This window comes from Henckelia pumila, chromosome 4, assembly GCF_033568475.1.
Source record: "Henckelia pumila isolate YLH828 chromosome 4, ASM3356847v2, whole genome shotgun sequence".
Lineage (NCBI taxonomy): Eukaryota > Viridiplantae > Streptophyta > Magnoliopsida > Lamiales > Gesneriaceae > Henckelia > Henckelia pumila.
In genome coordinates this window covers 115,360,208-115,376,024 of record NC_133123.1, presented here as the reverse complement: position 1 = coordinate 115,376,024, position 15,817 = coordinate 115,360,208, and positions in this window count along the sequence as shown.

Sequence of the window (15,817 nt, the reverse complement as noted above, 5' to 3'; positions counted from 1 at the left end):
GTCGTCCGCAAATCTTCCTACCTGAAATACCCATGTTACATCCCTATTGAAGTGATTACTGATCTAAAGTATACTCAGATAAATTAGAACCATCCCTGATTCTAATAACTCCATCTCACTGCTAGAGGTAATATCCCAACGATACTATCTGTTATCCTTCCACATATAACAACAAGTCCTTAACAGATCTTGACTTTCTCATTGGATGAGTCAAAACTGGTTTATCAAGAACAACCGTGGAATTCTCCATACCTTGTCAGCAACCAGCAATTTCTCTAATCGATTCCATCAAATCCACTACAATACCGGCATAGCATATCCGTGAGACCTGCAAACTATAGGTCTCAACTACTGTCTTTTCCCCACGTATAATCGCTCGATGCCATCTTGCTATTGCCCATTGAAAATCATTAACACTTGCTAGCTCTAAGACTCATGATAACTCCGTAGAATACTGCTGAAACATTTGAGCACAACACTTGATCTATCAGTCCACAAAACTGATATCTAAGATCAATCTGAAACATTACTCAATACGATCTCCGAAGACTATGTCAAGGGTCGCTGCTACTAAGCGACGAATTCAACCCAAGAATGCCTCTCTTGTAACATAAAAACGTTTACCTTACCCATTACTGGGTTTCAATATCTGTATCTATCACATATAAAAATCCAGAAGTACCTTCTGATTGATCCCAAAATCACAGGTGATGTATCTCAATTATGTTCTTCAAACAGAAGAAATCATACAAGTCGATTTAATACTTCTCTGGAAATTCTTAAAACGACTGAGGAAATTCTGAATATACCCGAATCTTCTTATTTTCAGGGTATGGACCCTGACTAAGTTCTTTAAGTATATCTTGCTTACCGAATTGATCCTTTTCCTAATTCATGATAATCCAAATCGTTACAGATTAGGTTTAACAATCTCTTCTACTAACATTGATTCACTTTGGCCTTAAATTAGCCTAGAAAGATCAATCAAATTAGGCAACCACTAGCTGATTCTGTAGTAGCCCGTATCCAAAACTAACAATTAATGAGTAATTAATCGTATATTCATGATGAGATTAAGTAAAACATGATTAAGGAAATTCCAGATGAATTAACGGAGTCCAGAAATGGATCCAGGACACTCAAAAATGGTGGATATGGTTCGGCAGGTTCGGACAATCCAAACATGGACGGAGCCAGGCTTCGGAGGCTCTGAAGACTTCGGACGGTCCGAAGTGGGTTTGGACGATCCGAACTCATGCGGCCAGCTGTCCCAAAATAATACGTCATTGGTGACGTCATCCGGGAGATGTTCGAACGATCCGAAGAGCCAGTTCGGACGACCCAAACAGTGTATTGGACAGGTGTATGGTTGCATGCGATTGGTTGGACGCGTGGCGGAGATCGGACGATCTGATAAGACGATTGGACGGCCCGAAGCAGTTCAAACGATCCGAAGTCAGGATCGGACGATCTGAATGTGCTCTATAAATATGAGGTCCGAGCTCCTCATTTGGTGCGAATTCCGAGTTCCTCTCCTTTGCCCACGTGGCTCTATTTTAGTGCTTTGGGTACTCTTATTTAGAGTTGGAGTAGGGAACATATTTTTAGTATAGTCAGACAGTGTCTGACATAGTAGCGAAGCAGTGCTCGTGTAACGGAGCAGTGCTCGAGGCTGTGGAGCTACAGCAGGGGTGTGCCCCTAGTTGCGGGATAGTCGCCATCAGTGGGCTGAAGACGGACGCAGGTATAGCTATGGTCTCCTTAAAATATTTAGGAGTATGCAATAGCTTGGTTAAGGCTTTTAGAGCTTATTGAATGATGCATGGGTATTTGCATTGTAGACTTGATGATAGGCTTGGAACCTAGAGTGGGACTACTAGGACTGCCTTAGAAAGGTACGTAAGTACTGACTGAGATTGCCAGCGGATATGCATTCTTATATGTTGCATTTATGTGTTTGCATGTTATTATTGTTATGCGGCATGTGCATATTATCTTGTGCCTGTACGTCTGTATATCTTTCGAGATGAGCCAGTTAGGGTTGCTCAGCCCTGTTAGGACGTTTGATATCGAGTACCCTTAGGTACTGATACCTGAATGACTCCGTGGTCCGCGTCCAGGATTCGGGAATGAGTGGTCGCACACAGTGGTTAGCTACCTCGATGTGACGAGCTTATATCCCAGGCGCCAGTCTGAGCAGTTTGTATATAGTTATCCCAGATATGGATACCCTGTCATTTGCATGCATCATATTTGTATGTTTATCCGTGATTTCGTATTGAGCTTAGAGCTCACGTCCAGAATTTTCTGTGTATCTGGATACCCTATTCGACGGGGCAGGTGTAGGTGCAGGATTGAGCACCAGGAGCCTAGAGGAGCCAGCGACCTTGAAGACAGCAGTATTTAGCTGTAGGTTTTTATCTAAGTAATTTGATTGGGTTGTATAAATCGAGTTTTGATTAGCCGGTTTTATTCTGCCGGTCTGCTTGTATTTAAGTTTTCCGCAGCGATTTTATTTAATGCATGCTTAATTATGCTCTTAACTCTGATTAGGTAGTGGATCCGGGACAGGTCGCTACTTTTATTTGTATCAGAGCTGCATGCAAGGGATTTAGGAAATTGATAATAAGACTTCTTGATTATCCTTGTAGGATTGATCGAGGCCTAACGAAAAAAGATTTGGTTCTTCATTGCCGAGGTTTGCGGCATAAGTCTTTACTATAAGGAATGCAACAGTGATGAGAACACCAGTAGTAGCATATCGATAGATAGACTAACTTTTGTGGACGGTTCATCATTCGATGCATTGGGATGTTGATCGAAGAACATATGGATTCCAGCCAGGGAAGACTGGAAGAGAATATTGAGTATATCACGTCAGATACCTCTGAGGGCTTTTTGGAACGAATGGTGTTTAGTAATCCATGTGGTTCCAGTCCTTGAAGATTCTCCACTCGTAGCTGGAGAGATTTTCAGATAGACCTTCACAGGAGATACCCTGAGTGCCTAAGGCATGACAGGTTTCGAGCGTAAGGTCTGTAAACTCGTGCAGAACATGGTTTTGCCGGTATGCTTGTATCGATGGTTTTGGTAGACATACGGGAAACTTCATGTTCAAAAGCATGATTTGGATACAAGAAGAACGCTGATGGTAGATCGCGAGCAAAAGAAGTCGACCGACATGCATTGACGCAGAGCATAGCTGGTTAGTTATCACGTGCCATTTCTCCGGAGTTCTTTGCGGGAGGACATGTAGAGAGACTTGGATGGGAGTATGCTTGTATCGATGCATGTGTCGATGGGAAGCTTCATGCCCAAGGGACGAAGACAGGATTCGATGATTTTAAATACTGTATTGATGTATTTGTAAATAGTATTTTAGTTGTAATGAATCATCAGAATTTGGTTGTATCAGTTCAAGTTATTGGATGTACATTTTATTGTATTTCGAATACTGTAATGATATTACATGGGATTGTAATAAAGAAATTATACAAACTTAAAGTAATGATACATGTGTTACTTATTCAGCAATTCGTGATTGATTGCAAGTAATTTTATAAAGTTTGTCTTGGAATTAGTTGATTGGTAATCAACTAGGATAGCTCATGGATTTTGAGTAAGCCAGCGGTAATAGATTGACATGGGGTTAGTCTAGGTGTTTTCCTAGGATTGACCTAATTAGTCATTCGACTGGGTTAGTGCCAGTGATGAGGTGATTCATCTGGGGGCATGGGAATTTTGATCTTGTTTAGAATTTTGAGTTTCGTTCTAGGTTGTTTCCGTAGAACATTAGCCTGATTGACCTTCATAGGTTGAGACTTCGTGATGATGGGATTTCATCGGGATACCAAGTCGAGTATATGCCGAGAGTTGTTGAATATGACCATGACTAGACATGATGGAGCGCGACCCTATGCCAGTGTTACTCTGGGAGTCTTTCGTACTTCGGAGAATGCCTGGAAGCCTTCGTGCTTCAGGATTTGGCGGTGGGAAGGCTACTTAGTCTAGAGTTTTGGTAACAGTCACGACGGGGTGTGACATTGGATTGGATGCCTGGTTAGGTATCGGTGGTTTAGATATCGTCTGACTGTCGTCAGAGATATTGGTTTGCAGTTTTGTCATAAGGACCAGTCTTGGAGGGATTTTCCTTAACGAGTGCGTACTCTGAGCAGATAGTTTTAGTCTATTGGATACTGCTATACTAGTGGATCTAGTCGGGGTTTGGATGCTCTTATGATAGGGGCTATCCAGGAGATGGGTTTGTGAAATTCCTAAAACATTTGACTCGGGGATGAGTAGTTTTTAGCATTGATGGTTTCCGTCAGTGATAGATTATATCCGATGCTAAAGATTGTACATGACTATTTGAGGCATGAGGATAGCGTGATTTATGCCAGTGTACACTTGGTGGTGATTTCAGGTGGGACACCGCGGAAAATAACCTCAGTCTCGATTTGTTGCAGTCTTAGCAAGAGATATAGTTATCAGGAGCATGTTCAATGATAGTTGAAATATTTCGGACTTGTATTGCGGCTTGGGTTGAACAAGTCGTTATGATCATCTTGGATGAAGATAGACAGTGATAGTATGTCTAGACTGGTGCAGGTTTAGCACTAGTGACTACTTGTAACTGTTGTCTGACTCTGTCAAAGATGAGTGATTGAACCAGCTGTGATTCTTTTGATTCCAAGTATTTGGGATATGCGGACGTGTGGCAGTGAGATCATAGATATTGATCGAGCCATGAGAGTTTCATTGATCAGTGATTGTCTGATTAGGGTTGATATCGTCAGGCATGGCGAGAACTACAGTATGTCGATTTGATTGATCAGATTATTCCAATCGGTACAGATGGGATATAGTAAATCAAGAAGCACTGAGAATGGTACTTTAAGTATGGAATGCTTTGATATAACGATTCAAGTGCATTTAGGAAATTCTTTAGTCGCTAAGGGATCTCCAGGAATGCGGGAATCGAGACTTTTGGATTCTGCGGATCACGAAAATGGTCATTAGATGGCTCTTGTGATCGTAGTTGTTGGTAACGTTGCTTTGGCTACCAGTGATGGATTTTGATCTGAGCATTGCTTGGTGTTAGCAATGAATTATTCAGTTTGCGGAAATATGATTCAGTGATTGTCCCAGGTTTGTCAGTGGACGAATTTTGAAGACTGTTAGTCAGAGTGTTTTGCTTGGGGTGCTTCCAGCAGATTTCTCGAGATTTGTTCTTGAGAGACGATTCGACAAGTGCTCATGGATTTCAATGAACAATAGCAGGTTAGCATTAGTTGTTTCATGGGATGAGACAACAGCTGAGACTTGTGTTTCTGAGTCTGGCAGGATTGTTGTCACTGATATCCCAGTGCGTTTTGATATGCTGTGTCATTGAGAGGATTAGATAACGTAATTGCCACTAGTATTGATAGATTTTGTGCGGGATCAAGGTGAATCAGTTTGGTTATCCCCGTTAGGGAGCCAAGTGTTGGAGAACTCGGCGATCAGATCAATCAGAATTGATACCCGATGCAGCGGAAGTTTAAAAATTTTATATGGAACGATTCCATAATGGGTATCAAAACTTTTACGATTAAATTTTGTGTGTAAAAATTAAATAACAATTATAAATTTTTACCTCCAATCTCGAATCGAGATTATGGACACCAACAGATTGCTCTGCTCTTGTTGTATATCCCTGGAACTGATGGACGAACTGTTCTTCAATCAGGTCCACGAACGGATAATTAATCCCTCTGATAGATTGCACTAGAAAATCTATCAGAAGTTTCTACGAAGAGAATTAACGAATTTGATCCGTTAAACCAGACTGTAATTCAAAATTCACAGACTGGATTTTTCCGAGCAGAGGGGAGGGGGGCGGCCACTGTCAGAGAAAAATACTAGGTTTTTCAAAAATTTGTGACCTGTTGTGTCTAATTTATGTACTGCAATAACTTATTTATAATGTAGGCCGCTAACAGCTTAGGGCCCATTAGTCATAAGTTCAAGCCCGACAAGCAAAGCCCGCATGTTCAGAAATTAATATAAAATTCATCATGACTCCGATTGATAAACCGATTTCACCAATGTGTACAGAAACCATTTCTGCACCTTTTAAAGTCAAGATAAATTTTTCTGAATCCGAATTCAGTGGTTTCCAAAAATGCTCATCCCTATGTCATTTTAGGAAATCTTACTCCTCTACTCTTAAATAAGAAGTCCAACTTCTTTGTTCATTAAATTTAACTCTTTAAATTTAACTATCTCAACGGGGATTAAAAATCCATTACTCTGTGTGACCCTCAATGGTTCAGGGATACAGCTAGCCGTGGGCTCACAACTCCTTGTGACTCGGAACAACAATTTTCGACTTGCCCATCGAATCATGGTAAGAGCGCCTAGCAACATCGCCCCATGATTCCCTAGGTATCACTGATAGTGCCTGCAAGAACCAATAGATTTTGGTTAGCGTACAGTACGGTCCCTTCATCCAAATATCCCGATCGAATCAACAACCATTGGTAAATCGAGAGTCATTCGAGATTCGATAACTATGCAATACATCTTGAAGATCAAATAGTGACATCGCATGTGTTACTAAGAAACCATTTCTTAAAACACATCATGTACTCTGGCCAGAATTTCGTCACACTAATATCTCCTCAGATCGCATAGGATATCCACACTCGCAAGTATGTGGTGAATCCTTGACAACAAAGCATCGACTCCTATATGTGTTGTAACTGTACCCAATCCCGACACCTGATGACCCCAATAGAGTCGGTAAACGAGTCAAAGCACAGTACTAGCATATAGAGTCTCAATGATGTTTCAAGTAGTAAGGACTAATGGTGTACAACCAAAACCGCGGACTTTATCCATTCGATAAGTGATAACCACTTGGAAAGTCCGGATAGGGTAGTTCGATCATTCATCGTATGAATATCCATTTGCATGCTTCGAACATCTCTATGTTTCTTACCAATGAAACGTGGTACTCTGCATCGCAAATGCTAGTCTCAAACTCGAGCGATCCTTATCCTTATTAACGGACGGCTCAATCGACTAGGAACAGTTTAGAATATACAGTGACTATAAGATGTGTTTCATGATAGCCATCCCCATGTGCTACCACATCTTACATACACTATAGTATATTCAAGGTCTTTATCAAAACAACAATAGTATATCACAATATAACAATATGAAGAAAGATAAAGTCATTGCCATTAATAAAAGTGTAAATTATATTAAACAAAAGATTGTTTATACAAAGAGTCATCAAAGCCCTTAGCCACAAGTTGGCTCACCGGGCACCCACTCTTTCAATCTCCCACTTGCCCTAAAGCCAACTAGTCATACTACGTAGACCCATTGCTTCGCGATGTTTGTCAAATAATGGTCCTGGCAAGGGCTTAGTAAGTGGATCAACGATATTGTCTGCAGAGGCCACTCTCTCGACAGTGATGTCTCCTCTTTCCACAATCTCCCGGATGATGTGGTATTTCCTCAGTACGTGTTTGGATCTTTGATGAGACCTTGGTTCCTTTGCCTGAGCAACGGCACCCGTGTTGTCACAGTACACCGGGACTGGACCAACAACTTCAGGAATAACGCCCAACTCTTGGACGAAATTCCTCATCCAAACGGCCTCTTTAGCAGCAGCTGATGCTGCAATGTATTCTGCCTCAGTGGTGGAATCCGCTGTGGTGTCCTGCTTGGAACTCTTCCAAGAGACAGCACCGCCATTGAGCATGAACACAAATCCAGAGGTTGACTTGGAGTCATCCACGTCACTTTGGAAGCTAGAGTCGGTATAGCCTTCCAATTTTAGTTCTCTTCCTCCATATACCATGAACATATTCTTAGTCCTTCGTAAGTACTTAAGAATGTCCTTCACGGCTTTCCAATGCATTTGACCGGGATTAGCTTGATATCTGCTCGTGACACTCAGAGCAAATGCTACATCCGGTCTGGTAGATATCATCCCATACATGATACTACCAATGGCTGACGCATATGGTACATGTGTTATTTTCTCTATCTCTTCATCAGTCTTGGGACACATAGACTTGGATAGAGAAACTCCATGACACATAGGTAGATGTCCTCTCTTGGACCCATCCATTGAAAACCGTTTCAATATGGTGTCGATGTAGGTTGCTTGAGTGAGTCCTATCATTCTCTTAGATCTATCTCTATAGATCTGTATCCCTAGAATATAGGATGCTTCAACCAAATCCTTCATCGAGAATCTACCTGATAACCATATCTTTGTTGACTGCAACATCCCTACGTCATTCCCAATGAGTAGGATGTCATCAACATAAAGTACTAAGAATGTCACAGCATCCTTAACTACTTTCTTGTATACGCATGGTTCCTCCGGGTTCTTGATGAAACCAAAATCCTTTATTGTTTCATCAAATTTCTGGTTCCAACTTCTTGATGCTTGTTTTAGACCATAAATTGATCTCTGAAGCTTGCATACCTTATGCTCGCTTCCCATGGATGTGTAGCCCTCAGGCTGCTTCATATAGATTTCTTCCTTAATGTCTCCATTAAGAAAAGCAGTCTTCACATCCATTTGCCATATCTCATAGTCATACCAAGCAGCTATGGCAATAAGGATTCTTATGGACTTGAACATTGCAACTGGTGAAAAGGTTTCATCATAGTCAACTCCTTGTCTTTGAGTATAACCTTTCGCCACCAATCGCGCCTTGTAGGTCAATACCTTACAATCAGGCCCAAGCTTTCTCTTGTAGATCCATTTACACCCTATTGGAACAATTCCATCGGGAGGATCTACTAAAGACCAAACTTGGTTTGTATGCATCGAATCTATTTCCGACTGCATAGCTTCAAGCCATAAATTTGAATCCGCATCAGAAATTGCTTCCTTGAAGTTTCTTGGATCACATCCAACATCGGGTTCATCTTGATCCCCTTCAAGAAGAAGACCATATCGAATAGGAGGTCTAGAAGTCCTCTCGGATCTTCTAGGTATAGGCGTGTCCATCAATGATTACTGAGGTGTAGGATCGTTATTTTGTATTTCGGGTTCTTCTCGAATTTCTTCGAGTTCCATCATCTCGCCTTTCTTATCCAATAAGAACTCCTTCTCCAAGAAGGTGGCATTCCTTGAAACAAACACCTTTGTTTCAGCAGGATGATAGAAATAATATCCGATTGAATTCTTCGGATACCCTACAAAATAACATAAGGTGGATCGACTATCCAACTTATCTCCCACTGTCTGCTTCACGTAAGCAGGACATCCCTAAATCCTCAAGTACGAATACTTAGGAGCTTTGCCATTCCATAACTCGTATGGTGTTTTGTCCACTGCTTTAGTGTGGACGTTGTTCAACAACAATACCGCTGTTTCAAGCGCATAGCCCCAAAACGAAGGTGGAAGCTCAGTGAAACTCATCATGGATCGAACCATGTCCAACAAAGTTCGATTACGATGCTCCGATACACCATTCAGCTGTGGTGTCATAGGAGGAGTCCACTGAGAGAGAATCTCATTCTCTTTTAGATAGTCCAAAAACTCGGTACTTAAGTATTCTCCACCTCGATCCGATCGAAGTGCTTTAATACTTTTACCTAGCTTGTTTTCTACTTCAGCCTTGAATTCTTTGAACTTTTCAAATGCTTCAGACTTATATTTCATTAAATATAAATACCCATACCTAGAATAATCATCAGTAAAGGTAATGAAGTAGGTGTGGCCATATTGAGTACCAACTCTAAATGGACCACAAACATCTGTATGGATCAAATCCAACAGATTTTGACTACGCTCAGGTTTCCCCTTAAAAGGAGATTTAGTCATTTTTTCTTTCAGGCAGGATTCACAAGTAGGTAGAGAGTTAATATCAGACATATCAAACATGCCCTCTCCCACTAGCTTGTTCATCCTCCTTGAGGAAATATGACCTAGCCTAGCATGCCAAAGGTTTGCCGGGTTTTGGCTATCGATTTTCCTTTTGTTTGTTGTTGTCGGTTTATCAACATAATTTATTGGAACGTCTTTTAGTTTTAAGTTATATAGATCATTTTCAAGTTATCCATTTCCAATCAAACATTCATTCTTGTAAATATTGCAAATCCCATTCACAAAATTGCAAGAATAACCATCTCTATCAAGCATAGAAACAGAAATAATGTTTTTAATCAAATCCGGAACAAATAAAACATCTCTCAAAAGTAACTTAAAACCGTTCTGCAAAATTAAATAAATATCTCCCACAGCTTTAGCTTCAACTCTGGAACCATTTCCGAGCCTCAGCTGGGTCTCACCCATTCTAAGCCTGCGACTTCTTGTCATCACCTGCAAATCATTGCAAATGTGAGATCCACATCCGGTATCCAATACCCAAGAAGTAGTATTAAGTGAAACATTTATTTCAATATAGAACATACCCTTCGCAGTTTGCAACTGCTCTAGATATTCCTTGCAGTTACGCTTCCAATGACCGGGCTTCTTGCAGTAATGGCAAACATCCTTGAACTTTTCCATGTTTGAAGCCTTTGTCTTGTACTTCTTCTCGGGTCCGATTTTCTTGGGTGGGGCAGAACGTTTCTTACCCTTTGTACTTGGCCCCTTCTTAGCAGAAGAAGAGGAGCCCACCAAGAAAGCCAGTTTATCCTTCTTTAATGTGGATTCATATGTAACAAGCATATTGACCATCTCTTCAAGGGAGGCCTCTATCTTGTTCATATTGAAATTCACCACAAATCCATCAAACGAAGAAGGAAGAGATAGAAGTAGTAAGTCCACGTTGAGTTCATGCTCCAACACCAAATCAAGGGTTACCAACTTCTGTATGAGCCAAGTCACTCGTACCCCATGATCACGGACCGAAGTTCCTTCACGCATGCGACACGTCATTAGCTCCTTTAAAGTAGCGAACCTTTCAGCCCTCGATTGAGCCCCAAAAAGTTCCTTGAGTTGTACGTGAATGTCAGCAGCATTCACGGTGTCCTCAAATCACCTCTGGAGTTCATCATACATCGAGGCTTGCATATAGCATTTGGCCTTGATATTATGGTCCCATCATGTATCAAGTTTGGCTAACTCTTCCGGACTTATGTCAGCTGGTGCTTCCTTCGGAGAAGATTTTTCTAACACGTAGAGCATCTTCTCCGAAGTCAAGACAATCTTCAGCTTACGGAACCATTCCGTATAGTTTGCGCCAGTCAATTTATTTTGTTCGAGGATCGAGAAAAGTGGATTACGCGAATTCATCTTTATGAAATACTGAAAAGAAACAGACAAATATCAGTGATTGTTTAAGTAATTTACTAAGACATAAAATAGGCGAAATTTATTTTATGAATCTCACTCCCACTATTTTAACGATTTCACTACCCTCTAGTGAAAACGGAAAACTGTTTTCCTTAGTGAGAACATGGAGTCCAATTGACAAACTATGGTCCCGAATAATATCAGCCAACCATAATTTTCAAAAGGTAGATCCCAATTGCTTCCAAAGCAACCTCCACGTTTTTACCTCATGTCCAATAAGGGCCCAATAATATGACGCCGTTTATTGTGACATGTCAAGATGACCCATCAATATTAAGTTGTGATGGACGGTCGCCATATGGATCCCCCAATAATATGAGCCGATCCCATGGGAGTTCCACCCAACTTACAACATGTGTCGATCCAATGTACAGCTTTCCGACGAACGGGCCCCCCCAATAATATGAGCCGGACCGTATTCGCGGGTAGCATCTCATACATTGATCGTTGATGGAAGGTAGGAACATTTAAACAAATTTAAATTTCCTTTATTTATCTTGATATCAATTTTAAATCATATTTAAAATGAGGGATTTTAATTTTGAAAATTTGTCTCATCATTTTTAAAATTTTGTATGCTTGCCGGATTCACACAATTTTGTCTAAAACATGCATACAACAATAATATCACATATTATATAGGATGACCGATTCCATTTCTAATCGACCCGTGGTTGCCAATCACGAGTCTTAGTCCAATCCTAGGTAATATGCAGTATGCAATGCAATCCTATTACATTGTGCTTCCAATTTACATTTCTTCTGTCTTTATTGTCCCACCTCCGTCTTCAAATCTTCATCTCCCACTAAATCTAATGTATTTACAATAAATAACAATGACAAGTAGGGGATACATTTTTAAGGGGTGGGAACGGGCCATAAACCAAGCCCACTTTTATTACATATGACAATTCATATTGGGCCATAAATCAGGCCCATTAATAAATCCAACAACAATAAAAACAAATGTAAATTCCTAACATACACCTACAAAATTGGTCATGGCAATCGATCATCCTTATCCAATAATATTTAATTCAAAATTAATTTATTGGATAACATGCAATGACAATTTAAATTTAAAAGGATAAAATCATATTTCATATATAAAATATTATTTTACATACAAAATCATATTTTATCTTTTTATCAAATAAAATCATATTTTATCTATAAAATCCAATTTTATACATAAAATCATATTTTACTCAATATATCCATAAGATCATATCTTATCATCAATTGTACCAAAAATAATTAATTTCAAAATTCAATTTAACGGATAATTGATTAATTTAATCGCTTGATCTGAGCAACCTGGCTCTGATACCACTGTTGGAGAACTCGGCGATCAGATCAATCAGAATTGATACCCGGTGCAGCGGAAGTTTAAAAATTTTATATGAAACGATTCCATAATGGGTATCAAAACTTTTACGATTAAATTGTGTGTGTAAAAATTAAATAACAATTATAAATTTTTACCTCCAATCTCGAATCGAGATTATGGACACCAACAGATTGCTCTGCTCTTGTTGTATATCCCTGGAACTGATGGACGAACTGTTCTTCAATCAGGTCCACGAACGGATAATTAATCCCTCTGATAGATTGCACTAGAAAATCTATCAGAAGTTTCTACGAAGAGAATTAACGAATTTGATCCGTTAAACCAGACTGTAATTCAAAATTCACAGACTGGATTTTTCCGAGCAGAGGGGAGGGGGGCGGCCACTGTCAGAGAAAAATATTAGGTTTTTCGAAAATTTGTGACCTGTTGTGTCTAATTTATGTACTGCAATAACTTATTTATAATGTAGGCCGCTAATAGCTTAGGGCCCATTAGTCATAAGTTCAAGCCCGACAAGCAAAGCCCACATGTTCAGAAATTAATATAAAATTCATCATGACTCCGATTGATAAACCGATTTCACCAATGTGTACAGAAACCATTTCTGCACCTTTTAAAGTCAAGATAAATTTTTTTGAATCCGAATTCAGTGGTTTCCAAAAATGCTCATCCCTATGTCATTTTAGGAAATCTTACTCCTCTACTCTTAAATAAGAAGTCCAACTTCTTTGTTCATTAAATTTAACTCTTTAAATTTAACTATCTCAACGGGGATTAAAAATCCATTACTCTGTGTGACCCTCAAAGGTTCAGGGATACAGCTAGCCGTGGGCTCACAATTCCTTGTGACTCGGAACAACAATTTTCGACTTGCCCATCGAATCATGGTAAGAGCGCCTAGCAACATCGCCCCATGATTCCCTAGGTATCACTGATAGTGTCTGCAAGAACCAATAGATTTTGGTTAGCGTACAGTACGGTCCCTTCATCAAAATATCCCGATCGAATCAACAACCATTGGTAAATCGAGAGTCGTTCGAGATTCGATAACTATGCAATACATCTTGAAGATCAAATAGTGACATCGCATGTGTTACTAAGAAACCATTTCTTAAAACACATCATGTACTCTGGCCAGAGATTCGTCACACTAATATCTCCTCAGATCGCATAGGATATCCACACTCGCAAGTATGTGGTGAATCCTTGACAACAAAGCATCGACTCCTATATGTGTTGTAACTGTACCCAATCCCGACACCTGATTACCCCAATAGAGTCGGTAAACGAGTCAAAGCACAGTACTAGCATATAGAGTCTCAATGATGTTTCAAGTAGTAAGGACTAATGGTGTACAACCAAAACCGCGGACTTTATCCACTCGATAAGTGATAACCACTTGGAAAGTCCGGATAGGGTAGTTCGATCATTCATCGTATGAATATCCATTTGCATGCTTCGAACATCTCTATGTTCCTTACCAATGAAACGTGGTACTCTGCATTGCAAATGCTAGTCTCAAACTCGAGCGATCCTTATCCTTATTAACGGACGGCTCAATCGACTAGGAACAGTTTAGAATATACAGTGACTATAAGATGTGTTTCATGATAGCCATCCCCATGTGCTACCACATCTTACATACACTATAGTATATTCAAGGTCTTTATCAAAACAACAATAGTATATCACAATATAACAATATGAAGAAAGATAAAGTCATTGCCATTAATAAAAGTGTAAATTATATTAAACAAAATATTGTTTATACAAAGAGTCATCAAAGCCCTTAGCCACAAGTTGGCTCACCGGGCACCCACTCTTTCACCAAGGATTTGGTTATCTGGAACAGGATTAACGGGAATCATTTTTGTCGATACTATCTCTAGTTCCGAGATAGAATTAAGCATCTAATATAGACTACTGCTGAGGATGGTGTTGGTTCATCTGGGAGTTTCAGCAGGATGATAGTGAATTTCGAGGCGACTACCTCGAAGGGTGCATTAAAACAAGAAATTGTGTACAAGGATTTTGTAGAAATTGGGGTTAATAAGCAGAGATTTTTTCATCTGTTTACTTAGTTTGTACTCTTTGGGAAACATTCATTGGAAAAAGTAAGTTCTGAAGGTACGTACTATGACGCCAGGAATTGTCAGGATTTGGTGGTTATCCATGATAGGATGACTAAGATGATAAATTAGATACCATCTACGATAGCGAGATTCGGATCAAGGTTTATGGCAATCAATCTGAGGGTTTCAGATGGTTAGAGTCGTGTGCAGTGGTGCGATTGCTCTGCGAGCTGGTGGCCGGTAGTTGCCATTTCTATTCGCATAAGGTACTGTTTTGGAAGATAAATTTTATCCTTCGTGATAAAAATTAACCCACACGAGTTCTTGAAAAAGGGATATCTAGGATTTGACCGAGAGTCGAATCTAGATCGATTTGTTTAGAGCTTTGCGATAACGTCAAGGGATGCGATGTTATCGTTACACTAGTGAGATACAATGAGTTGTATCTTGTTTATGGGCAGCGATAGAGTTCGTGCGTGTCCAGAGATATCTAATAACTAGTTACAATCTTGGCATGAGTGTCATCGCTAAGATCTATAGGCAGTGTGACTGAATCAATGGGTAATTTGGACCGAATGTGCCGTGTCGTTGCGGTTAACGATGGATAACTGATGGTAGTCAGTAGTGTGACACAATTTTAGCAAGGATTGGGGTTGTAGAAGGTTATTCGACCCAATGTTTTGAACCGGAACTATTAATGAATTTGACGAATGGTTTATACTATATTCCAGGGGTTTACTCTAGATTTTGAGGACGAAATCCTTTTAAGGTGGTGGGAATGTAGTAGCCTGTATCCAAAACTAACGATTAATGAGTAATTAATCGTATATTCATGATTAGATTAAGAAAAACATGATTAAGGAAATTCCAGATAAATTAACGGAGTCCAGAAATGGATCCAGGACACTCAAAAATGGTGGATATGGTTCGGCAGGTTCGGACGCTCCGAACTTGAGTTAGGACAATCCGAACATGGACGGAGCCAGGCTTCGGAGGCTCTGAAGACTTTGGACGGTCCGAAGTGGGTTCGGACGATCCGAACTCATGCGGCCAGCTGTCCCAAAATAATACGTCATT